Source organism: Phyllobates terribilis, unplaced genomic scaffold (assembly GCF_046119375.1).
Source record: "Phyllobates terribilis strain yellow unplaced genomic scaffold, ASM4611937v1 Scaffold_13__5_contigs__length_258822181, whole genome shotgun sequence".
In the NCBI taxonomy this organism is placed as follows: Eukaryota; Metazoa; Chordata; class Amphibia; order Anura; family Dendrobatidae; genus Phyllobates; species Phyllobates terribilis.
This window is the reverse complement of record NW_027362773.1, coordinates 10,793,184-10,818,794: the sequence shown is the minus strand read 5'-3', so window position 1 is coordinate 10,818,794 and position 25,611 is coordinate 10,793,184.

Below are 25,611 nucleotides of genomic sequence, written 5' to 3'. Positions count from 1 at the left end.
CATGGATGACCCACGTGCATGCCGCATGCCACGGGGGCCGCTAATGCGTGCTGCAGGTCATAGGGGTCCCAAATGCATGCCGCATGTCATGGTGGCCCCATGTGCGTGCGGCATGTCATGGGGGCCCCATATATGTGCCGCATGTCATGGGGGCCCCACATGCATGCCGAATATCATGGGGGCTCCAAATGCATGCTGCATGTCATGGGGACCCGCATGCATGCCTTATGTCATGGGGGCCCCACGTGCATGCCGCATGTCATGGGGGAATCAAATGCATGACGCATGTCATGGGGAACCCAATTACGTGCAACATGTCATGGGGGCCCCAAGTGCATGTCGCATGTCATGGGGGCCCCAAGTGCATGTCATATGTCATTGTGGTCCCAAATGCATGCCGCAAGTCATGGGGGCCCCAAATAAGTGCCACATTTCATGGGGTCCCAAATGCATGCCGCAAGTCATGGGGGCCCCAAATAAGTGCCACATTTCATGGGGTCCCCACTTGCATGCTGCATGTCATGGGGGCTCCACATGCATGCCCCATTTCTTGGTTTCCCCATGTGCATGCAGCATGTCATGGTTACCCCAAATGCATGGCGCATGTCAGGGGGGGTCCCAAATGCATGCCTCATGTAATGGGGGCCCAAATGCATGCCGCATGTCATGGGGGCCCCAAATGCACGCTGAATGTCATGGGGGCCCCAAACGCATGCCGCATGTCATTCGGGCCCCAAATTAATGTCGCATGTCAATGTGGCCCCAAATACATGCCGCATGTCATGGAGGCCCCAATTATGTGCCCCATGTCATGGGGGTTCCAATTAGATGCAGCATGTCTTGGCACATGCATGAGGCATGTCATTGGGGTCCCAAATGCATGACGCAAGTCATGGGGACCCCAAATAAGTGCCGCATGTCAAGAGTGCCCCACATGCATGCCGCATGTCATGGGGTACCCAAATGCATGTCGCATGTCATGGGGGCCCCAAATGTATGCCGCATATCATGGGGGCCGCTAATGCGTGCTGCAGGTCATGAGGGCCCCAAATGCATACCGCATGTCATGGTGGCCCCACATGCGTGCCGCATGCCATGGGGGCCCTATATGCGTGCCGCATGTCATGGGAGCCCCAAATGCATGCCGCATGTCATGGGGGCCCCAAATGCATGCCGCATGTCATGGGGCTTCCAAATGCATGTTGCATGTCAGGGGGGCCCAAAGTGCATGCTGCATGTCATGGGGGCCCCAGATGCAAGCCGCATGTCATGGCGGCCTCACGTGAATGGTGCATGTCATGGAGGCCACAAATGCATGCTGCATGTCATGGGGGCCCAAAATACATGACGCATGTCATGGGGGCCTCAAACACGTGCCGCATGTCATGGTACCCAACATGCATGGTGCATGTCATGGGGCCCCACATGCATGCCGCATATAAAGGGGCCCCAAATGCATACCGCATGTCATGGGGTCCCCACTTGCATGCTGCATGTCATGGGGGCTCCACATGCATGCCCCATTTCTTGGTTTCCCCATGTGCATGCAGCATGTCATGGTTACCCCAAATGCATGGCGCATGTCAGGGGGGGTCCCAAATGCATGCCTCATGTAATGGGGGCCCAAATGCATGCCGCATGTCATGGGGGCCCCAAATGCACGCTGAATGTCATGGGGGCCCCAAACGCATGCCGCATGTCATTCGGGCCCCAAATTAATGTCGCATGTCAATGTGGCCCCAAATACATGCCGCATGTCATGGAGGCCCCAATTATGTGCCCCATGTCATGGGGGTTCCAATTAGATGCAGCATGTCTTGGCACATGCATGAGGCATGTCATTGGGGTCCCAAATGCATGCCGCATGCCACGGGGGCCGCTAATGCGTGCTGCAGGTCATAGGGGTCCCAAATGCATGCCGCATGTCATGGTGGCCCCATGTGCGTGCCGCATGTCATGGGGGCCCCATATACGTGCCGCATGTCATGGGGGCCCCACATGCATGCCGAATATCATGGGGGCTCCAAATGCATGCTGCATGTCATGGGGACCCGCATGCATGCCTTATGTCATGGGGGCCCCACGTGCATGCCGCATGTCATGGGGGCATCAAATGTATGCCGAATGTCATGGGGGCCCCAAATGCATGCTGCATGTCATGGGGGCTCCAAATGCATGACGCATGTCATGGGGGCCAAAATTACGTGCAACATGTCATGGGGGCCCCAAGTGCATGTCGCATGTCATGGGGGCCCCAAGTGCATGTCATATGTCATTGTGGTCCCAAATGCATGCCGCAAGTCATGGGGGCCCCAAATAAGTGCCACATTTCATGGGGTCCCCACTTGCATGCTGCATGTCATGGGGGCTCCACATGCATGCCCCATTTCTTGTTTTCCCCATGTGCATGCAGCATGTCATGGTTACCCCAAATGCATGGCGCATGTCAGGGGGGTCCCAAATGCATGCCTCATGTAATGGGGGCCCAAATGCATGCCGCATGTCATGGGGGCCCCAAATGCATGCCAAATGTCAAGGGGGCCCCACGTGCATGCCATATGTCATTGGTGTCCAATTGCATGCCGCAAGTCATGGGGGCCCCAAATAAGTGCCCCATGTCATGAGGGCCCAAAATGCATGCTGCATGTCATGGGGGCCCCAAATGCATGCCGCAAGTCAAGGGGGCCCCACGTGCATGCCGCATATCATGGAGGTTCCAATTACGTGCAGCATGTCATGGCACATGCATGAGGCATGTCATTGGGGTCCCAAATGCATGACGCAAGTCATGGGGACCCCAAATAAGTGCCGCATGTCAAGAGTGCCCCACATGCATGCCGCATGTCATGGGGTACCCAAATGCATGTCGCATATCATGGGGGCCCCAAATGTATGCCGCATGTCATGGGGGCCGCTAATGCGTGCTGCAGGTCATGAGGGCCCCAAATGCATACCGCATGTCATGGTGGCCCCAAATGCATGCCGCATGTCATGGGGCTTCCAAATGCATGTTGCATGTCAGGGGGGCCCAAAGTGCATGCCGCATGTCATGGGGGCCCCAGATGCAAGCCGCATGTCATGGCGGTCTCACGTGAATGACGCATGTCATGGAGGCCACAAATGCATGCTGCATGTCATGGGGGCCCAAAATACATGCCGCATGTCATGGGGGCCTCAAACACGTGCCGCATGTCATGGTACCCAACATGTATGGTGCATGTAGTGGGGCCCCACATGCATGCCGCATATAAAGGGGCCCCAAATGCATACCGCATGTCATGGGGGCCCCAAATAAGTGCCACATTTCATGGGGTCCCAAATGCATGCCGCAAGTCATGGGGGCCCCAAATAAGTGCCACATTTCATGGGGTCCCCACTTGCATGCTGCATGTCATGGGGGCTCCACATGCATGCCCCATTTCTTGGTTTCCCCATGTGCATGCAGCATGTCATGGTTACACCAAATGCATGGCGCATGTCAGGGGGGTCCCAAATGTATGCCTCATGTAATGGGTGCCCAAATGCATGCCACATGTCATGGGGGCCCCAAATGCATGCTGAATGTCATAGGGGCCCCAAACGCATGCCGCATGTCATTCGGGCCACAAATTAATGTCGCATGTCAATGTGGCCCCAAATACATGCCGCATGTCATGGAGGCCCCAATTATGTGCCCCATGTCATGGGGGCCCCACTTGCATGCAGCATGTCATGGGTGTCCCAAATACATGTCGCATGTCATGGGGGCCATAAAATGCATGCCGCATGTCATGGGGGCCCCACGTGCATGCCGCATGTCATGGGGGCCCCACATGCATGCCGCATGTCATGGGGATCACAAATGCATGTCGCATGTCATGGGGGCCCCAAATGCATGCCACATGTCAAGGGGGCCCCACGTGCATGCCATATGTCATTGGTGTCCAATTGCATGCCGCAAGTCATGGGGGCCCCAAATAAGTGCCCCATGTCATGAGGGCCCAAAATGCATGCTGCATGTCATGGGGGCCCCAAATGCATGCCGCAAGTCAAGGGGCCCCACGTGCATGACGCATGTCATGGGGGCCCCAATTACGTGCAGCATGTCATGGCACATGCATGAGGCATGTCATTGGGGTCCCAAATGCATGAAGCAAGTCATGGGGACCCCAAATAAGTGCCGCATGTCAAGAGTGTCCCACATGCATGCCGCATGTCATGGGGTACCCAAATGCATGTCGCATGTCATGGGGGCCCCAAATAACTGCCGCATGTCATGGGGGCCCCAAAAGCATGCCGCATGTCATGGGGGCCCCAAATCCATGTCAAATGTCATGGGTGCCCACATGAATGCCGCATGTCATCAGGGCCCCACATGCATGCTGCATGTCATGGGGACCCGAGATGCATGTCGCATGTCATGGGGGCCCCACATGCATGGCGCATGTCATGGGGGTTTCACGTGAATGCCACATTTCGTGGTTACCCCATGTGCATGTCGCATGTCATGGGTACCCCAAATGCATGTCGCATGTCATGGGGGCCCCAAATGTATGCCGCATGTCATGGGGCCCCAAATGCATGCCACATGTCATGGGGGCCTCATATGCATGCCACATGTCATGGGGGCCCCACATGCATGCCGCATGTCATGGGGGCCCCAAATGCATGCCGCATTTCTTGGTTGTCCCATGTGCATGCCGCATAACATGGGTACCCCAAATGAATGTCGCATGTCAGGGGCCCTCAAATGTATGCCGCATGTCATGGGGGCCCAATAGAATGCTTCATGTCGTGGGGGCCCCAAATGCATGCCACATGTCAAGGGGGCCCCAAGTGCAAGACGCATGTCATGGGGGCCCCAAATGTATGCCGCATGTCATGGGGGCCCCAAATGCATTCTGCATGTCATGGGGGCCCCAAATGTATGCCACATGTCATGGGGGCCCCAAATATGTGCCGCATATCATGGGGGCCCAACGTGCATGCCGCATGCCATGTGTACCCCAAATGCATGCCGCATGTCATGGGAGCCCCAAATGGATGTCGCTTGTCATGGGGGCCCCTAATGCATGCCGCATGTCATGGGGGCCCCAAATGCATGCCGCATGTCATGGGGGCCCCAAATACGTGCTGCATGTCATGGGGGCCCCACGTGCATGTCGCATGTCAGGGGGGGCCCAAATTCATGCAACATGTCATGGGGGCCCCACGTGCATGCAGCGTGTCATGGGGGCCACAAGTGCATGACGCATGTCATGGGGGCCCCAAATGTATACCACATGTCATGGGGCCCCAAATGCATTCTGCATTTCATGGGGGCCCCAAATTCATGCCCCATGTCATAGGGGCCCCACGTGCATGCCGCATGCCATGCGTACCCCTGATGCATGCCACATATCATGGGGTTCCCAAATGCATGTCGCATGTCATGGGGGCCCCTAATGCTTGCCGCATGTCATGGGGGACCCAAATGCATTAAAAATGTAATGGAGGCCCCAAATACGTGCCCCATGTCATAGGGGCCCCACGTGCATGCCGCATGCCATGCGTACCCCTGATGCATGCCGCATGTCAGGTGGGCCCCAAATGCATGCCGCATGTCATGGGGTCCCCACGTGCATTCCGCATGTCATGGGGGCTCTATATGCATGCCCCCTGTCATGGGGGCCCTACGTGCATGCCTCATGTGATAGGGGCCCCAAAAGCATGCCGCTTGTCATGGGGGCCCCAAATGTATGTCGCATGTCATGGGGGCCTCAAATGCATGCGTCATGTCATGGGGGCCCCACATGCATGCCGCATGTCATGGGGGCCCCAAATGTATGCCGCATGTCATGGGGGCCCCAAATGCATTCTGCATGTCATGGGGGCTCCAAATGTATGCCGCATGTCATGGGGGACCCAAATGCATGCCGTATGTCATGGGAGCCCCAAATGCATGCTGCATGTCATGTGGGACCCAATTGCATGCCACATGTCATGGGGTCCCCACGTTCATACCGCATGTCATGGGGCCCCACATGCATGTGACATGTCATGGGGGCCCCACATACATGCCGCGTGTCATGGGGGCCACAAGTGCAAGCCGCATGTCATGGGGGCCCCAAATGTATGCCGCATGTCATGGGGGCCCCAAATGTATTCTGCATGTCATTGGGGGCACCAAATTGCATGCCACATGTCATGGCGTCCCCACGTTCATACCGCATGTCATGGGGCCCCACATGCATGTGACATGTCATGGGGGCCCCACATACATGCCGCGTGTCATGGGGGCCACAAGTGCAAGCCGCATGTCATGGGGTCCCACATGCATTCCGCATGTCATGGGGGCTCCACATATGTGCCGCATGTCATGTGGGCCCTACGTGCATGCCACAAGTCACGGGTACCCCATATGCAAACCGCATGTCATGGGGGCCCCACATGCATTCCCCATGTCATGTGGGCCCCAAATGCATGCTGCATGTCATGGTGGCCCCACGTGCATGCCGCATGTCATGGGGGTACGAAATGCATGCTGCATGTCATGTGGGCCCCAAATGCATGCCGCATGTCATGGGGGCTCCACATGCATGAAGCATGTCATTGGGGCTCCAAATGCATGCGCATGTCATGGGGGCCCAAAATGCATGCTGTATGTCATGGGTGCCCCAAATGCATACATGCCGCATGTCATGGGGGCCCTACGTGCATGCCACATGTCATGGGGGCCCCAAATGTATGTTGCATGTCATTGTGGGCCCAAAATGCATGCCGCATGTCATGGGGGCCTCAAATGCACGCTGCATGTCATGGGGTCCCAAATGCATGCCACATGTCAAGGGGACCCCAAATGCATGACGCATGTCAAGGTGGCCCCACGGGCATTCTGCATGTCATGGGGGCCCCAAATGTATGCCACATGTCAAGGTGGCCCCACGTGCATGCCGCATGTCATGTGGGGGCCCAAATGCGTGCCACATGTCATGGGGGGCCCACGTGCATGCCACATGTCATGAGGGCCCCAAGTGCATGACGCATGTCATGAGAGCCCCAAATACGTGCCGCATATTACGGGGGCCCCAAATGCATGCCGCATGTCAAGGGGCCCCCACATGCATGCCGCATGTCATGGGGGCCCCACATTCATGCCGCATGTCATCGTGGCCCCAAATGCATGCATATGTCATGGGGGCCCCAAATGCATGCCGCATGTCATGGGGTCCCCAAATGCAAGCCGCATGTCATAGGGGGCCCCAAATGTATGCCTCATGTCATGATGGCCCCAAATGCATGCCGCATGTCATGGGAGCCCCACATGTATGGCGCATGTCACGGGGGCCGAACATGCATGTCGAGTGTCATGGGGCCCCAAATTCATGCCGTATGTCATGGGGCCCCACATGCCTGCCACATGTCATGGGGGCCCATGTTCATGCCGCATGTCATGGGGTCCCCAAATGCATGCCGCATGTCATGGTGGCCCCACGTGCATGCCACATGTCATGGGGGCCCCAAATGCATGCCGCATGTCATGGGGACCCCAAATGCATGCCGCAAGTCATGGGGGGCCCAAATGCATGCCGCATGTCATGGGGCCCTACTTGCATACAGCATGTCATGGGGGCCCCAAATGCATGCCGCATGTCATGTGGGGGCCCACATGCATGGCGCATGTCATGGGGAACCCTCATGCATGGCGCATGGCATGGGGGCCCCACATGCATGCTGCGTGTCATGGGGGACTCACATACATGTCGCATGTCATGGGGGCCCAAATTCATGCTGCATGTCATGGTGGCCCCAAATGCATGCTGCATGTCTTGGGGTCCCCACGTGCATTCCGCATATCATGGGGGCTCCACATGCATACCGCATGTCATGGGGGTCCCATGTGCATGCCGCATTTCATGGGTGCACCAAATGTAAGTCACTTGTCATGTGGGACCCTAATACGTGACTCATGTCATGGGGGCCCGACATGCATGCTACAAGTCATGGGGGGCCCAAATGCATGCCGCATGTCATGGGGGCCCCACTTGCATACAGCATGTCATGGGGGAACCAAATGCATGCCGCAAGTCATGGGGGGCCCAAATGCATGCCGCATGTCATGGGGACCCCACTTGTATACAGCATGTCATAGGGGGCCCCAAATGTATGCCGCATGTCATGATGGCCCCAAATGCATGTCTCATGTCATGGGGGCCAAAAATGCATTCAGCATGTTATGGGGGCCCCAAATGCACGCTGCATGTCATGGGGGACCCAAATGCATGAGGTTTGTCATGGGGGCCCACGTGCATGCCGCATGTCATGGGGAACCGAGATGCATGTCGCATGTCATGGGGGCCCCAAATGCATGCCGCATTTCATGGGGGGCCCACATGCATGGCGCATGTCATGGGGGGTTCACGTGAATACCACATTTCGTGGTTACCCCATGTGCATGTCGCATGTCATTGGTACCCCAAATGCATGTCGCATGTCATGGGGGCCCCAAATGTATGCCGCATGTCATGGGGCCCCAAATGCATGCCACATGTCATGGGGGCCTCACATGCATGCCACATGTCATGGGGGCCCCACATGCATGCCGCATGTCATGGGTCCCCACTTGCATACAGCATGTCATAGGGGGCCCCAAATGCATTCCTCATGTCATGGGGGCCAAAAATGCATTCAGCATGTTATGGGGGCCCCAAATGCACGATGCATGTCATGGGGGACCCAAATGCATGCCGTTTGTCATGGGGGCCCCACGTGCATGCCGCATGTCATGGGGCCCCCAAGTGCATGTCGCATGTCATGGGGGCCCCAAATGTATGCCGCATGTCATGGGGGCCGCTAATGCGTGCTGCAGGTCATGAGGGCCCCAAATGCATACCGCATGTCATGGTGGCCCCACATGCGTGCCGCATGCCATGGGGGCCCTATATGCGTGCCGCATGTCATGGGGGCCCCACTTGCATGGCCCATGTCATGGGGCCCCAAATACATGCGCATGTCATGTGGGTCCCGGATGCATGCTGCATGTCATGGGGGCCCAAAGTGCATGCCGCATGTCATGGGGGCCCCAGATGCAAGCCACATGTCATGGCGGCCTCACGTGAATGACGCATGTCATGGAGGTCACAAATGCATGCTGCATGTCATGGGGGGCCAAAATACATGCCGCATGTCATGGGGGCCTCAAACACGTGCCGCATGTCATGGTACCCAACATGCATGGTGCATGTCATGGGGCCCCACATGCATGCCGCATATAAAGGGGCCCCAAATGCATACCGCATGTCATGGATGACTCATGTGCATGCCGCATGCCATGGGGGTCGCTAATGCGTGCTGCAGGTCATAGGGGTCCCAAATGCATGCCGCATGTCATGGTGGCCCCATGTGCGTGCCGCATGTCATGGGGGCCCCATATACGTGCCGCATGTCATGGGGGCCCCATATACGTGCCGCATGTCATGGGGGCCCCACATGCATGCAGAATATCATGGGGGCTCCAAATGCATGCTGCATGTCATGGGGACCCGCATGCATGCCTTATGTCATGGGGCCCCCACGTGCATGCCGCATGTCATGGGGGCATCAAATGTATGCCGCATGTCATGGGGGCCCCAAATGCATGCCGCATGTCATGGGGGCTCCAAATGCATGACGCATGTCATGGGGGCCCCAATTACGTGCAACATGTCATGGGGGCCCCAAGTGCATGTCGCATGTCATGGGGGCCACAAGTGCATGTCATATGTCATTGTGGTCCCAAATGCATGCCGCAAGTCATGGGGGCCCCAAATAAGTGCCACGTTTCATGGGGTCCCCACTTGCATGCTGCATGTCATGGGGGCTCCACATGCATGCCCCATTTCTTGTTTTCCCCATGTGCATGCAGCATGTCATGGTTACCCCAAATGCATGGCGCATGTCAGGGGGGTCCCAAATGCATGCCTCATGTAATGGGGGCCCAAATGCATGCCGCATGTCACGGGGTCCCCAAATGCATGCTGAATGTCATGGGGGCCCCAAACGCATGCCGCATGACATTCGGGCCCCAAATTAATGTCGCATGTCAATGTGGCCCCAAATACATGCCGCATGTCATGAAGGCCCCAATTATGTGCCGCATGTCATGGGGGCCCCACTTGCATGCAGCATGTCATGGGTGTCCCAAATACATGTCGCATGTCATGGGGGCCATAAAATGCATGACGCATGTCATGGGGGCCCCACGTGCATGCCGCATGTCATGGGGGCCCCACATACATGCCGCATGTCATGGAGGCCCCAATTATGTGCCCCATGTCATGGGGGTTCCAATTAGATGCAGCATGTCTTGGCACATGCATGAGGCATGTCATTGGGGTCCCAAATGCATGACGCAAGTCATGGGGACCCCAAATAAGTGCCGCATGTCAAGAGTGCCCCACATACATGCCGCATGTCATGGGGTACCCAAATGCATGTCGCATGTCATGGGGGCCCCAAATGTATGCCGCATGTCATGGGGGCCGCTAATGCGTGCTGCAGGTCATGAGGGCCCCAAATGCATACCGCATGTCATGGTGGCCCGAAATGCATGCCGCATGTCATGGGGCTTCCAAATGCATGTTGCATGTCAGGGGGGCCCAAAGTGCATGCCGCATGTCATGGGGGCCCCAGATGCAAGCCGCATGTCATGGCGGCCTCACATGAATGACGCATGTCATGGAGGCCACAAATGCATGCTGCATGTCATGGGGGCCCAAAATACATGCCGCATGTCATGGGGGCCTCAAACACGTGCCGCATGTCATGGTACCCAACATACATGGTGCATGTCATGGGGCCCCACATGCATGCCGCATATAAAGGGGCCCCAAATGCATACCGCATGTCATGGATGACCCACTTGCATGCCGCATGCCACGGGGGCCGCTATTGCGTGCTGCAGGTCATAGGGGTCCCAAATGCATGCCGCATGTCATGGTGGCCCTATGTGCGTGCCGCATGTCATGGGGGCCCCATATACGTGCCGCATGTCATGGGGGCCCCACATACATGCCGAATATCATGGGGGCTCCAAATGCATGCTGCATGTCATGGGGACCCGCATGCATGCCTTATGTCATGGGGGCCCCACGTGCATGCCGCATGTCATGGGGGCATCAAATGCATGACGCATGTCATGGGGGCCCCAATTACGTGCAACATGTCATGGGGGCCCCAAGTGCATGTCGCATGTCATGGGGGCCCCAAGTGCATGTCATATGTCATTGTGGTCCCAAATGCATGCCGCAAGTCATGGGGGCCCCAAATAAGTGCCACATTTCATGGGGTCCCAAATGCATGCCGCAAGTCATGGGGGCCCCAAATAAGTGCCACATTTCATGGGGTCCCCACTTGCATGCTGCATGTCATGGGGGCTCCACATGCATGCCCCATTTCTTGGTTTCCCCATGTGCATGCAGCATGTCATGGTTGCCCCAAATGCATGGCGCATGTCAGGGGGGTCCCAAATGCATGCCTCATGTAATGGGTGCCCAAATGCATGCCGCATGTCATGGGGGCCCCAAATGCATGCTGAATGTCATGGGGGCCCCAAACGCATGCCGCATGTCATTCGGGCCCCAAATTAATGTCGCATGTCAATGTGGCCCCAAATACATGCCGCATGTCATGGAGGCCCCAATTATGTGCCCCATGTCATGGGGGCCCCACTTGCATGCAGCATGTCATGGGTGTCCCAAATACATGTCGCATGTCATGGGGGCCATAAAATGCATGACGCATGTCATGGGGGCCCCACGTGCATGCCGCATGTCATGGGGGCCCCACATGCATGCCGCATGTCATTGGTGTCCAATTGCATGCCGCAAGTCATGGGGGCCCCAAATAAGTGCCCCATGTCATGAGGGCCCAAAATGCATGCTGCATGTCATGGGGGCCCCAAATGCATGCCGCAAGTCAAGGGGGCCCCACGTGCATGCCTCATGTCATGGGGGCCCCAATTACGTGCAGCATGTCATGGCACATGCATGAGGCATGTCATTGGGGTCCCAAATGCATGAAGCAAGTCATGGGGACCCCAAATAAGTGCCACATGTCAAGAGTGTCCCACATGCATGCCGCATGTCATGGGGTACCCAAATGCATGTCGCATGTCATGAGGGCCCCAAATAACTGCCGCATGTCATGGGGGCCCCAAAAGCATGCCGCATGTCATGGGGGCCCCAAATCCATGCCAAATGTCATGGGTGCCCACATGAATGCCGCATGTCATGAGGGCCTCACATGCATGCCGCATGTCATGGGGACCCGAGATGCATGTCGCATGTCATGGGGGCCCCGCATGCATGGCGCATGTCATGGGGGTTTCACGTGAATGCCACATTTCGTGGTTACCCCATGTGCATGTCGCATGTCATGGGTACCCCAAATGCATGTCGCATGTCATGGGGGCCCCAAATGCATGCCGCATGTCATGGAGGTTCCAATTACGTGCAGCATGTCATGGCACATGCATGAGGCATGTCATTGGGGTCCCAAATGCATGACGCAAGTCATGGGGACCCCAAATAAGTGCCGCATGTCAAGAGTGCCCCACATGCATGCCGCATGTCATGGGGTACCCAAATGCATGTCGCATGTCATGGGGGCCCCAAATGTATGCCGCATGTCATGGGGGCCGCTAATGCATGCTGCAGGTCATGAGGGCCCCAAATGCATACCGCATGTCATGGTGGCCCCACATGCGTGCCGCATGACATGGGGGCCCTATATGCGTGCCGCATGTCATGGGGGCCCCAAATGCATGCCGCATGTCATGGGGGCCCCAAATGCATGCCGCATGTCATGGGGCTTCCAAATGCATGTTGCATGTCAGGGGGGCCCAAAGTGCATGCCGCATGTCATGGGGGCCCCAGATGCAAGCCGCATGTCATGGCGGCCTCACGTGAATGGCGCATGTCATGGAGGCCACAAATGCATGCTGCATGTCATGGGGGCCCAAAATACATGCCGCATGTCATGGGGGCCTCAAACACGTGCCGCATGTCATGGTACCCAACATGCATGGTGCATGGCATGGGGCCCCACATGCATGCCGCATATAAAGGGGCCCCAAATGCATATCGCATGTCATGGATGACCCACGTGCATGCCGCATGCCACGGGGGCCGCTAATGCGTGCTGCAGGTCATAGGGGTCCCAAATGCATGCCGCATGTCATGGTGGCCCCATGTGCGTGCCGCATGTCATGGGGGCCCCATATACGTGCCGCATGTCATGGGGGCCCCACATGCATGCCGAAGATCATGGGGGCTCCAAATGCATGCTGCATGTCATGGGGACCCGCATGCATGCCTTATGTCATGGGTGCCCCACGTGCATGCCGCATGTCATGGGGGCATCAAATGTATGCCGCATGTGATGGGGGCCCCAAATGCATGCTGCATGTCATGGGGGCTCCAAATGCATGACGCATGTCATGGGGGCCCCAATTACGTGCAACATGTCATGGGGGCCCCAAGTGCATGTCGCATATCATGGGGGCCCCAAGTGCATGTCATATGTCATTGTGGTCCCAAATGCATGCCGCAAGTCATGGGGGCCCCAAATAAGTGCCACATTTCAGGGGGTCCCCACTTGCATGCTGCATGTCATGGGGGCTCCACATGCATGCCCCATTTCTTGTTTTCCCCATGTGCATGCAGCATGTCATGGTTACCCCAAATGCATGGCGCATGTCAGGGGGGTCCCAAATACATGCCTCATGTAATGGGGGCCCAAATGCATGCCGCATGTCATGGGGGCCCCAAATGCATGCCAAATGTCAAGGGGGCCCCACGTGCATGCCATATGTCATTGGTGTCCAATTGCATGCCGCAAGTCATGGGGGCCCCAAATAAGTGCCCCATGTCATGAGGGCCCAAAATGCATGCTGCATGTCATGGGGGCCCCAAATGCATGCCGCAAGTCAAGGGGGCCCCACGTGCATGCCACATGTCATGGGGGCCCCAATTACGTGCAGCATGTCATGGCACATGCATGAGGCATGTCATTGGGGTCCCAAATGCATGAAGCAAGTCATGGGGACCCCAAATAAGTGCCGCATGTCAAGAGTGTCCCACATGCATGCCGCATGGCATGGGGTACCCAAATGCATGTCGCATGTCATGGGGGCCCCAAATAGCTGCCGCATGTCATGGGGGCCCCAAATCCATGCCAAATGTCATGGGTGCCCACATGAATGCCGCATGTCATGAGGGCCCCACATGCATGCCGCATGTCATGGGGACCCGAGATGCATGTCGCATGTCATGGGGGCCCCACATGCATGGCGCATGTCATGGGGGTTTCACGTGAATGCCACATTTCGTGGTTACCCCATGTGCATGTCGCATGTCATGGGTACCCCAAATGCATGTCGCATGTCATCGGGGCCCCAAATGTATGCCGCATGTCATGGGGCCCCAAATGCATGCCACATGTCATGGGGGCCTCATATGCATGCCACATGTCATGGGGGCCCCACATGCATGCCGCATGTCATGGGGGCCCCAAATGCATGCCGCATTTCTTGGTTGTCCCATGTGCATGCCGCATAACATGGGTACCCCAAATGAATGTCGCATGTCAGGGGCCCTCAAATGCATGCCGCATGTCATGGGGGCCCAATAGAATGCTTCATGTCGTGGGGGCCCCAAATGCATGCCACATGTCAAGGGGGCCCCAAGTGCAAGACGCATGTCATGGGGGCCCCAAATGCATGCCGCATATCATGGGGGCCCCAATTATGTGCCGCATGTCATGGGGGCCCAACATGCATGCCGCATGTCATGCCTGTCCCAAATGCATGCCGCATTTCATGGGGGCCCCAAGTGCATGCCACAAGTCATGGGGGGCCCAAATGCATGCCGCATGTCTTGGGGGCCCCACATGCAAGCCACATGTCAAGGGGGCCCAAGTGCATGTAGCATGCCATTGAGCCCCAAATGCATGCTGCATGTCATGGGGCCCCAAATGCATGCTACTTGTCATGGGGGCCCCACATGCAAGCCACATGTCAAGGGGGCCCCAAGTGCATGCAGCATGCCATTGAGCCCCAAATGCATGCTGCATGTCATGGGGCCCCAAATGCATGCCGCATGTCACGGGTGCCCCAAATGCATGCCGCGTGTCATGGGGGCCCCAAATGCATGCCGCATGTCATGGGGGCCCCACATGCATGGCGCATGTCATGGGGGCCCAAAATGCATGCCGCATGTCATAGGGGCCCCAAATGCATGCCGCATGTCAAGGTGGCCCCACGTGCATGCCGCATGTCATGTGGGGGCCCAAATGCGTGCCACATGTCATGGGGGGCCCACGTGCATGCCACATGTCATGAGGGCCCCAAGTGCATGACGCATGTCATGAGAGCCCCAAATACGTGTCGCATATCACAGGGGCCCCAAATGCATGCCGCATATCAAGGGGGCCCCACATTCATGCCGCATGTCATGGGGGCCCCACATTCATGCCGCATGTCATCGTGGCCCCAAATGCATGCATATGTCATGGGGGTCCCAAATGCATGCCGCATGTCATCGGGTCCCCAAATGCAAGCCGCATGTCATAGGGGCCCCAAATGCATGCCTCATGTCATGATGGCCCCAAATGGATGCCGCATGTCATGGGGGCCCCAAATGCATGCCACATGTCTTAGGGGCCCCACGTGCATGCCGCATGTCATGGGGGCCCCAAATGCATGCCGCATGTCATGGGGGCCCCACGTGCATGCCACAAGTCATGGGGGGCCCAAATGCATGCCGCATGTCTTGGGGGCCCCACTTGCATACAGCATGTCACGGGGGAACCAAATGCATGCCGCAAGTCATGGGGGGCCCAAATGCATGCCGCATGTCATGGGGGCCCCACTTGCATACAGCATGTCATAGGGGGCCCCAAATGTATGACGCATGTCATGATGGCCCCAAATGCATGCCTCGTGTCATGGGGGCCACAAATGCATTCAGCATGTTGTGGGGGCCCCAAATGCACGCTGCATGTCATGGGGGCCCCAAATGCAAGCCGCATGTCATGGGGGCCAAACATGTATGGCGCATGTCACGAGGGCCGAACATGCATGCCGCGTGTCATGTGGCCCCAAATTTATGCCACATGTATTGGGGGCCCCACGTGCATGCCGCATGTCATGGGGGCCCCAAATGCATGCCGCATGTCATGGTGGCCCCACGTGCATGCCACATGTCATGGGGGGCCCAAATGCATGCCGCATGTCATGGGGGCCCCACTTGCATACAGCATGTCATGGGGGAACCAAATGCATGCCGCAAGTCATGGGGGGGCCCAAATGCATGCCGTATGTCATGGGGGCCCCACTTGCATACAGCATGTCATAGGGGGCCCCAAATGTATGCCGCATGTCATGATGGCCCCAAATGCATGCCTCATGTCATGGCGGCCAAAAATGCATTCAGCATGTTATGGGGGCCCCAAATGCACGCTGCATGTCATGGGGGACCCAAATGCATGCCGCATGTCATGGGGGCCCCAAATGCTTGCCGCATGTCATGGGGGCCCCACATGTATGGCGCATGTCACGGGGGCCGAACATGCATGCCGCGTGTCATGGGGCCCCAAATTCATGCCACATGTCTTGGGGGTCCCACGTGCATGCCGCATGTAATGGGGGCCCCAAATGCATGCCGTATGTCATGGGGCCCCACATGCCTGCCGCATGTCATGGGGGCCCATGTTCATGCCGCATGTCATGGGGTCCCCAAATGCATGCCGCATGTCATGGTGGCCCCACATGCATGCCGCATGTCATGGGGGGCCCAAATGCATGCCGCATGTCATGGGGGCCCCACGTGCATGCCGCAAGTCATGGGGGGCCCAAATGCATGCCCCATGTCATGGGGGCCCCACTTGCATACAGCATGTCATGTGGGCCCCAAATGCATGTCACATGTCATGGGGGCCCCAAATGCATGCCGCATGTCACAAGGGCCCCAAATACATGCCGCATGTCATAAGGGCCCCACGTGCATGTGGCATGTCATGGAGGCCCCAATTATGTGCCGCATGTCATGGGGGCCCCACTTGCATGCAGCATGTCATGGGTGTCCCAAATACATGTTGCATGTCATGGGGGCCCCAAATGCATGCCACATGTCAAGGGGGCCCCACGTGCTTGCCATATGTCATTGGTGTCCAATTGCATGCCGCAAGTCATGGGGGCCCCAATTAAGTGCCCCATGTCATGAGGGCCCAAAATGCATGCTGCATGTCATGGGGGCACCAAATGCATGCCGCAAGTCAAGGGGGCCCCACGTGCATGCCGCATGTCATGGGGGCCCCAATTACGTGCAGCATGTCATGGCACATGCATGAGGCATGTCATTGGGGTCCCAAATGCATGACGCAAGTCATGGGGACCCCAAATAAGTACCGCATGTCAAGAGTGCCCCACATGCATGCCGCATGTCATGGGGTACCCAAATGCATGTCGCATGTCATGAGGGCCCCAAATAACTGCCGCATGTCATGGGGGCCCCAAAAGCATGCCGCATGTCATGGGGGCCCCAAATCCATGCCAAATGTCATGGGTGCCCACATGCATGCCGCATGTCATGAGGGCCCCACATGCATGCCCATGTCATGGGGACCCGAGATGCATGTCGCATGTCATGGGGGCCCCACATGCATGGCGCATGTCATGGGGTTTTCACGTGAATGCCACATTTCGTGGTTACCCCATGTGCATGTCGCATGTCATGGGTACCCCAAATGCATGTCGCATGTCATGGGGGCCCCAAATGCATGCCGCATGTCATGGAGGTTCCAATTACGTGCAGCATGTCATGGCACATGCATGAGGCATGTCATTGGGGTCCCAAATGCATGACGCAAGTCATGGGGACCCCAAATAAGTGCCGCATGTCAAGAGTGCCCCACATGCATGCCGCATGTCATGGGGTACCCAAATGCATGTCGCATGTCATGGGGGCCCCAAATGTATGCCGCATGTCATGGGGGCCGCTAATGCATGCTGCAGGTCATGAGGGCCCCAAATGCATACCGCATGTCATGGTGGCCCCACATGCGTGCCGCATGACATGGGGGCCCTATATGCGTGCCGCATGTCATGGGGGCCCCAAATGCATGCCGCATGTCATGGGGGCCCCAAATGCATGCCGCATGTCATGGGGCTTCCAAATGCATGTTGCATGTCAGGGGGGCCCAAAGTGCATGCCGCATGTCATGGGGGCCCCAGATGCAAGCCGCATGTCATGGCGGCCTCACGTGAATGGCGCATGTCATGGAGGCCACAAATGCATGCTGCATGTCATGGGGGCCCAAAATACATGCCGCATGTCATGGGGGCCTCAAACACGTGCCGCATGTCATGGTACCCAACATGCATGGTGCATGGCATGGGGCCCCACATGCATGCCGCATATAAAGGGGCCCCAAATGCATATCGCATGTCATGGATGACCCACGTGCATGCCGCATGCCACGGGGGCCGCTAATGCGTGCTGCAGGTCATAGGGGTCCCAAATGCATGCCGCATGTCATGGTGGCCCCATGTGCGTGCCGCATGTCATGGGGGCCCCATATACGTGCCGCATGTCATGGGGGCCCCACATGCATGCCGAAGATCATGGGGGCTCCAAATGCATGCTGCATGTCATGGGGACCCGCATGCATGCCTTATGTCATGGGTGCCCCACGTGCATGCCGCATGTCATGGGGGCATCAAATGTATGCCGCATGTGATGGGGGCCCCAAATGCATGCTGCATGTCATGGGGGCTCCAAATGCATGACGCATGTCATGGGGGCCCCAATTACGTGCAACATGTCATGGGGGCCCCAAGTGCATGTCGCATATCATGGGGGCCCCAAGTGCATGTCATATGTCATTGTGGTCCCAAATGCATGCCGCAAGTCATGGGGGCCCCAAATAAGTGCCACATTTCAGGGGGTCCCCACTTGCATGCTGCATGTCATGGGGGCTCCACATGCATGCCCCATTTCTTGTTTTCCCCATGTGCATGCAGCATGTCATGGTTACCCCAAATGCATGGCGCATGTCAGGGGGGTCCCAAATACATGCCTCATGTAATGGGGGCCCAAATGCATGCCGCATGTCATGGGGGCCCCAAATGCATGCCAAATGTCAAGGGGGCCCCACGTGCATGCCATATGTCATTGGTGTCCAATTGCATGCCGCAAGTCATGGGGGCCCCAAATAAGTGCCCCATGTCATGAGGGCCCAAAATGCATGCTGCATGTCATGGGGGCCCCAAATGCATGCCGCAAGTCAAGGGGGCCCCACGTGCATGCCACATGTCATGGGGGCCCCAATTACGTGCAGCATGTCATGGCACATGCATGAGGCATGTCATTGGGGTCCCAAATGCATGAAGCAAGTCATGGGGACCCCAAATAAGTGCCGCATGTCAAGAGTGTCCCACATGCATGCCGCATGGCATGGGGTACCCAAATGCATGTCGCATGTCATGGGGGCCCCAAATAACTGCCGCATGTCATGGGGGCCCCAAATCCATGCCAAATGTCATGGGTGCCCACATGAATGCCGCATGTCATGAGGGCCCCACATGCATGCCGCATGTCATGGGGACCCGAGATGCATGTCGCATGTCATGGGGGCCCCACATGCATGGCGCATGTCATGGGGGTTTCACGTGAATGCCACATTTCGTGGTTACCCCATGTGCATGTCGCATGTCATGGGTACCCCAAATGCATGTCGCATGTCATCGGGGCCCCAAATGTATGCCGCATGTCATGGGGCCCCAAATGCATGCCACATGTCATGGGGGCCTCATATGCATGCCACATGTCATGGGGGCCCCACATGCATGCCGCATGTCATGGGGGCCCCAAATGCATGCCGCATTTCTTGGTTGTCCCATGTGCATGCCGCATAACATGGGTACCCCAAATGAATGTCGCATGTCAGGGGCCCTCAAATGCATGCCGCATGTCATGGGGGCCCAATAGAATGCTTCATGTCGTGGGGGCCCCAAATGCATGCCACATGTCAAGGGGGCCCCAAGTGCAAGACGCATGTCATGGGGGCCCCAAATGCATGCCGCATATCATGGGGGCCCCAATTATGTGCCGCATGTCATGGGGGCCCAACATGCATGCCGCATGTCATGCCTGTCCCAAATGCATGCCGCATTTCATGGGGGCCCCAAGTGCATGCCACAAGTCATGGGGGGCCCAAATGCATGCCGCATGTCTTGGGGGCCCCACATGCAAGCCACATGTCAAGGGGGCCCAAGTGCATGTAGCATGCCATTGAGCCCCAAATGCATGCTGCATGTCATGGGGCCCCAAATGCATGCTACTTGTCATGGGGGCCCCACATGCAAGCCACATGTCAAGGGGGCCCCAAGTGCATGCAGCATGCCATTGAGCCCCAAATGCATGCTGCATGTCATGGGGCCCCAAATGCATGCCGCATGTCACGGGTGCCCCAAATGCATGCCGCGTGTCATGGGGGCCCCAAATGCATGCCGCATGTCATGGGGGCCCCACATGCATGGCGCATGTCATGGGGGCCCAAAATGCATGCCGCATGTCATAGGGGCCCCAAATGCATGCCGCATGTCAAGGTGGCCCCACGTGCATGCCGCATGTCATGTGGGGGCCCAAATGCGTGCCACATGTCATGGGGGGCCCACGTGCATGCCACATGTCATGAGGGCCCCAAGTGCATGACGCATGTCATGAGAGCCCCAAATACGTGTCGCATATCACAGGGGCCCCAAATGCATGCCGCATATCAAGGGGGCCCCACATTCATGCCGCATGTCATGGGGGCCCCACATTCATGCCGCATGTCATCGTGGCCCCAAATGCATGCATATGTCATGGGGGTCCCAAATGCATGCCGCATGTCATCGGGTCCCCAAATGCAAGCCGCATGTCATAGGGGCCCCAAATGCATGCCTCATGTCATGATGGCCCCAAATGGATGCCGCATGTCATGGGGGCCCCAAATGCATGCCACATGTCTTAGGGGCCCCACGTGCATGCCGCATGTCATGGGGGCCCCAAATGCATGCCGCATGTCATGGGGGCCCCACGTGCATGCCACAAGTCATGGGGGGCCCAAATGCATGCCGCATGTCTTGGGGGCCCCACTTGCATACAGCATGTCACGGGGGAACCAAATGCATGCCGCAAGTCATGGGGGGCCCAAATGCATGCCGCATGTCATGGGGGCCCCACTTGCATACAGCATGTCATAGGGGGCCCCAAATGTATGACGCATGTCATGATGGCCCCAAATGCATGCCTCGTGTCATGGGGGCCACAAATGCATTCAGCATGTTGTGGGGGCCCCAAATGCACGCTGCATGTCATGGGGGCCCCAAATGCAAGCCGCATGTCATGGGGGCCAAACATGTATGGCGCATGTCACGAGGGCCGAACATGCATGCCGCGTGTCATGTGGCCCCAAATTTATGCCACATGTATTGGGGGCCCCACGTGCATGCCGCATGTCATGGGGGCCCCAAATGCATGCCGCATGTCATGGTGGCCCCACGTGCATGCCACATGTCATGGGGGGCCCAAATGCATGCCGCATGTCATGGGGGCCCCACTTGCATACAGCATGTCATGGGGGAACCAAATGCATGCCGCAAGTCATGGGGGGGCCCAAATGCATGCCGTATGTCATGGGGGCCCCACTTGCATACAGCATGTCATAGGGGGCCCCAAATGTATGCCGCATGTCATGATGGCCCCAAATGCATGCCTCATGTCATGGCGGCCAAAAATGCATTCAGCATGTTATGGGGGCCCCAAATGCACGCTGCATGTCATGGGGGACCCAAATGCATGCCGCATGTCATGGGGGCCCCAAATGCTTGCCGCATGTCATGGGGGCCCCACATGTATGGCGCATGTCACGGGGGCCGAACATGCATGCCGCGTGTCATGGGGCCCCAAATTCATGCCACATGTCTTGGGGGTCCCACGTGCATGCCGCATGTAATGGGGGCCCCAAATGCATGCCGTATGTCATGGGGCCCCACATGCCTGCCGCATGTCATGGGGGCCCATGTTCATGCCGCATGTCATGGGGTCCCCAAATGCATGCCGCATGTCATGGTGGCCCCACATGCATGCCGCATGTCATGGGGGGCCCAAATGCATGCCGCATGTCATGGGGGCCCCACGTGCATGCCGCAAGTCATGGGGGGCCCAAATGCATGCCCCATGTCATGGGGGCCCCACTTGCATACAGCATGTCATGTGGGCCCCAAATGCATGCCACATGTCATGGGGGCCCCAAATGCATGCCGCATGTCACAAGGGCCCCAAATACATGCCGCATGTCATAAGGGCCCCACGTGCATGTGGCATGTCATGGAGGCCCCAATTATGTGCCGCATGTCATGGGGGCCCCACTTGCATGCAGCATGTCATGGGTGTCCCAAATACATGTTGCATGTCATGGGGGCCCCAAATGCATGCCACATGTCAAGGGGGCCCCACGTGCTTGCCATATGTCATTGGTGTCCAATTGCATGCCGCAAGTCATGGGGGCCCCAATTAAGTGCCCCATGTCATGAGGGCCCAAAATGCATGCTGCATGTCATGGGGGCACCAAATGCATGCCGCAAGTCAAGGGGGCCCCACGTGCATGCCGCATGTCATGGGGGCCCCAATTACGTGCAGCATGTCATGGCACATGCATGAGGCATGTCATTGGGGTCCCAAATGCATGACGCAAGTCATGGGGACCCCAAATAAGTACCGCATGTCAAGAGTGCCCCACATGCATGCCGCATGTCATGGGGTACCCAAATGCATGTCGCATGTCATGAGGGCCCCAAATAACTGCCGCATGTCATGGGGGCCCCAAAAGCATGCCGCATGTCATGGGGGCCCCAAATCCATGCCAAATGTCATGGGTGCCCACATGCATGCCGCATGTCATGAGGGCCCCACATGCATGCCCATGTCATGGGGACCCGAGATGCATGTCGCATGTCATGGGGGCCCCACATGCATGGCGCATGTCATGGGGTTTTCACGTGAATGCCACATTTCGTGGTTACCCCATGTGCATATCGCATGTCATGGGTACCCCAAATGCCTGTCGCATGTCATGGGGGCCCCAAATGTATGCCGCATGTCATGGGGCCCCAAATGCATGCCACATGTCATGGGGGCCTCACATGCATGCCACATGTCAAGGGGGCCCCAAGTGCAAGACGCATGTCATGGGGGCCCCAAATGCATGCCGCATATCATGGGGGCCCCAATTATGTGCCGCATGTCATGGGGGCCCAACATGCATGCTGCATGTCATGCGGGTCCCAAATGCATGCCGCATTTCATGGGGGCCCCAAGTGCATGCCACAAGTCAGGGGGGCCCAAATGCATGCCGTATGTCTTGGGGGCCCCACATGCAAGCCACATGTCTATAGGGCCCCAAGTGCATGCAGCATGCCATTGAGCCCCAAATGCATGCTGCATGTCATGGGGCCCCAAATGCATGCCGCATGTCACGGGTGCCCCAAATGCATGCCGCGTGTCATGGGGACCCCAAATGCATGCCGCATGTCATGGGGGCCCCACATGCATGGCGCATGTCATGGGGGCCCCACATGCAAGCCACATGTCAAGGGGGCCCCAAGTGCATGCAGCATGCCATTGAGCCCCAAATGCATGCTGCATGTCATGGGGGCCCCAAATGCATGCCGCATGTCAAGGTGGCCCCACGTGCATGCCGCATGTCATGTGGGGGCCCAAATGCGTGCCACATGTCATGGGGGGCCCACGTGCATGCCACATGTCATGAGGGTCCCAAGTGCATGACGCATGTCATGAGAGCCATAAATACGTGCCGCATATCACAGGGGCCCCAAATGCATGCCGCATGTCAAGGGGGCCCCACATGCATGCCGCATGTCATGGGGGCCCCACATTCATGCCGAATGTCATCGTGGCCCCAAATGCATGCATATGTCATGGGGTCCCAAATGCATGCCGCATGTCATGGGGTCCCCAAATGCAAGCCGCATGTCATAGGGGCCCCAAATGTATGCCTCATGTCATGATGGCCCCAAATGCATGCCGCATGTCATGGGGGCCCCAAATGCATGCCACATGTCTTAGGGGCCCCACATGCCTGCCGCATGTCATGGGGGCCCATGTTCATGCCGCATGTCATGGGGTCCCCAAATGCATGCAGCAGGTCATGGTGGCCCCACTTGCATGCCGCATGTCATGGGGGCCCAAATGCATGCCGCATGTCTTGGGGGCCCCACTTGCATACAGCATGTCATAGGGGGCCCCAAATGTATGCCGCATGTCATGATGGCCCCAAATGCATGCCTCATGTCATGGGGGCCAAAAATGCATTCAGCATGTTATGGGGGCCCCAAATGCATGCTGCATGTCTTAGGGGACCCAAATGCATGCCGCATGTCATGGGGGCCCCAAATCCTTGCCGCATGTCATGGGGGCCCCACATGTATGGCGCATGTCACGGGGGCCGAACATGCATGCCGCGTGTCATGGGGCCCCAAATTCATGCCACATGTCTTGGGGGTCCCACGTGCATGCCGCATGTCATGGGGGCCCCAAATGCATGCAGTATGTCATGAGGCCCCACATGCCTGCCGCATGTCATGGGGGCCCATGTTCATGCCGCATGTCATGGGGTCCCCAAATGCATGCCGCATGTCATGGTGGCCCCACGTGCATGCCGCATGTCATGGGGGCCCCAAATGCATGCCGCATGTCATGGGGGCCCCACGTGCATGCCGCAAGTCATGGGGCGCCCAAATGCATGCCCCATGTCACGGGGGCCCGAAATGCATGCCGCATGTCATGGGGGCCCAAATGCATGCCGCATGTCACAGGGGCCCCAAATACATGCCGCATGTCATGGGGACCCCACGTGCATGCCGCATGTCAGGGGGGTCCCACATGCATGCCACGTGTAATGGGGGCCCCAAATGCATGCCGCATGTCATGGGGGCCCCACTTGAATGCCGCATGTCATGGGGACCCCAAATGCATGCCGCATGTCATGTGGGCCCCAAATACATGCCCAATGTCATGGGGGCCCCAAATGCAGGGGCATGTCATGGGGGGCCCAAATGCATGCCACATGTCATGGGGTCCCCACATGCATGGCGCATGTCATGGGTACTCCAAATGCATGCCGAATGTCATGTGGGCCCCAATTGCATGCCCCAGGTCATAGGGGCCCCACGTGCTTCCCGAATGGCATGGGGGCCCCAAATGCATGCCGCATGTCATGGGGGCCCAAATGCATGCCGCATGTCTTGTGGGCCCCAAATGCATGGGGCATGTCATGGGGGTCCTACGTGCATGCCACAAGACACGGGTACCCAATATGCAAACCGCATATCATGGGGGCCCCACATGCATGCCGCAGATTATGAAGGCCCCAACTGCATGCCCCATGTCATGGGGACCTCACGTGCATGCCACATTTCATGGGGGCCCCAAATGCATGCCGCATGTCATGTTGGCCTCACGTGCAAGCCGCATGTCATGGGGGCCACACGTGCATGCAGCAAGTCATTGAGCCCCAAATGCATGCTGCATGTCAATGGGGCCCCACATG